Consider the following 3,051-nt stretch of genomic DNA (forward strand, 5'->3'; position numbering starts at 1 on the left):
ATCGTGTGGCCCTGGCTTTCTTCCTCCTTCTCCTCCTCCTCCTCCTCCTCAACCTCTTGCAGTTGATCTGCGGTGATCTGCAGTCACTGTTGAATGTAATTGCACCTTTTTAAGGATCCAGCGGACTTTGGGCATACTGGTGAAATGAATGTGAAATGCTATTTGGTAGAGAAGATCCTGCATTAAGTAGTGTTAAGTATTCCTATCCTTTCCTCAAAAGCATGTTTCAGCAGAACACCTTTCTCTGCCCCGGCATGTGAATACATCCACCCAAACTCACGAGACTTAAAGCCAGCCGATGCCCAACCCAGAAGACGCCTCTTTAGGCCCATGGTGTGGATAAATATGTATATTTTTGCTGGTTACTGCTTTTCCCTGGCATGGTTCGAATGATAAGGACGCTGGACATACAGAAGGAAAACCAGATCTTGTGGAACTTGTTCAATGTGAAAATGGAAATCTGTGGGAAGAAAGAGAGGGAGAGACGCTAACACATACATACACAGGGATTACAATCCTGCTAGATTATGGGACAGAAGTGGTGGTGGGGAGAAGAATATGTGGGGGAGGAGAACTTTTAATTTAATTGTGTTTCCGATTCTCGGGGGGGGCAGCTGGAGGGCTGGACCCTCTAAGAGAGAGAGAGAGAGAGAAAAGGAAGCGTAAAGTTCGATTGCAAACCAAGATGTATTTTTCATCAACAAACTACTGCTGCTATCAAAGTAACTGGAAAAGCATCCATTGAAAGAAAAACACAGATGGCCCTGGGAGGACATTGGACTTTGGCACCCATTATCCTCAGTGATTGGCCCAGCTGTGGAGGATGGATGTTGGAGCTAAGCTATACCTGGCTGGCAAGCTAGATGACAAATGATCCAATTGCTTCTAAAGCAAGTTTTCTAAAAACAGACAAGTTTTAAGATGGCCAGACTTCAACTCCCAGAATTCCCCAGCCAGCATGCTTCTGGAAGTTGAAGTCCGCATATCTTAAATTTCCCAAATTTGAAAAATGCGGTTCTACAGCACCAGCTCTCTATCTGCCAAGGCTACTGATATATTATGTTTGTTTTTCTCCATGTTTATAACCCTTTTGGGAGCCCAAGAAAGCTTCATTCAATCTTTCATTCAAGTGCAGAAAAGCCAATTAGAAGAAGACCTTGCTTGGTATTGATTCACCACATGGATGAGGAACAGATCTGCAGCTAAATGTAAAGGCCCTTCCTTTGGGCCTGCCCAATACTTTAGGATCAACCAGACGACAAAAAGACCCATGCAAAAGAGCTCACATTTGCAAGGTGGTTTATTTTTCTCCTGTTCACACTCAACGGCACTTCCAACACCAGCTTAAATGGCATGGTTCCTTTCTTCAGACCAATAGCAAACCACTCAGATGCTGCTGGAAGCCAAAACAAATAATCCTAGACATGCGACCACAATTGGGACCAGGATTTTGGTTGCTTAAGCAAGGTGGCTGTTAACCCAATTTTATAACCATTTTTTTTGTCATGGTGGTTAAATGTCTCACTGCAGTTGTTACACGAATCCAGCTTTGTCGATTGACTTCTGCTGGAAGCCAACTGGGAAGGTTGCAAATGGCGATCATGTGACTCTGGGCCAATGCAACCGTCATAAATATATGCTGGTTGTCAAGGAAGGGCCCAAATCTTGATCACAGGACCATGGGGACACTGTGATGGTCGTTAAGTGTGAGGACTGGTTATAAGTCTCTTTTTCAGTGTTGTAACATCAAATGATCACTAAACAAATGGTTGTAAACCAAGGACTCCCCGTACACTGTTGATCCTGTTCGGGGTTCTTTCTTGCACTGGTAACATTACAGTTTATGGAGGGCCATCAATTCTTAACTGTTTAAAGTAAGCAATACCTTCCACCGTGGGATCAAGGAGAGAACGGTATAGCAATAGCACTTAGACTTATATACCGCTTCGTAGTGCTTTGCAGCCCTCTCTAAGTGGTTTACAGAGTCAGCCTATTGCCCTTAATAATCTGGGTCCTCATTTTACTGACCTTGGAAGGATAGAAGTCTGAGTCAACCTTGAGCCTGGTGAGATTTGAACTGCCAAATTGCAGGCAGTCAGCAGAAGTAGCCTGCAGTACTGCACTCTGACCACTGTGCCACCTTGGCTCGGTATATATAGTATCTTTCCCTCAGCTCTCTGAATGGGCCTGTGGGATGGGCCCTCAGGTACCTTCAGCAAGGCAAGTCATACAGATAGTCCATGACTTACAACCACAAGGGAGCCCAAACATTTCCGTTGCTAAGCAGGACAGTTGTTAAGTGAGCTTTGCCCCATTTTGCAACCTTTATTGTTACAGTTATTAAGTGAACCACTGCAGTTGTTAAGTTAGTAATACTAACTTAAGTTAGTTGTTTGGTGAATCTGGCTTCCCCTTTGACTGACTTTGCTTGTCAGAAGGTCACACAAGTTTATCACCCCGGGGACACTGCAACCATCAAAACTATGAATTACTTGCCAAGCATCTGAATTTTAATCACGGGATTATGGGGATGCTCTAGCAGTGATAAATGTGATAAATGATCATAAATCACTTTTTAAGTGCCATTGTAATTTTGAATAGCCACTAAATGAATGATAGTAAATTGAGGATCATCTATAAGAGCTGCATTGCTCAGATGCTGTCAAATGGGAAATCTAGATGTTCAGAATTCCAGAAAATACTCCCATTTTCCCCGAGCCCTGTGAATTATTCATCCGATTCAAGAGCTTGCTTTTTGCTTCTCTAGTTTTTACCCAAGGCTGAAAAAAATCAATTCTACATTCCCTTGATTCTAAATTCATTTTTCCTTTTAACTTCTCCATTTGCTGCACAACGATTTCTCGGGAATTCAGTATTGCCCTCTGCAACAATTTGATTCGTTCTTCTTTTTAGCCGGTGAGCTAAAGGCTGGGAATCTTGGAAACGCAGGATATGAATCACGATTTCTCTTTCTGTGGGTTGAGACAATGGGGTTAATGGGGGCTCTGCAGCATACTGCTGGTGGGTTAGGAGAAGAAATTTAACACTGAC

Source organism: Thamnophis elegans, chromosome 1 (genome assembly GCF_009769535.1).
Source record: "Thamnophis elegans isolate rThaEle1 chromosome 1, rThaEle1.pri, whole genome shotgun sequence".
Lineage (NCBI taxonomy): Eukaryota > Metazoa > Chordata > Lepidosauria > Squamata > Colubridae > Thamnophis > Thamnophis elegans.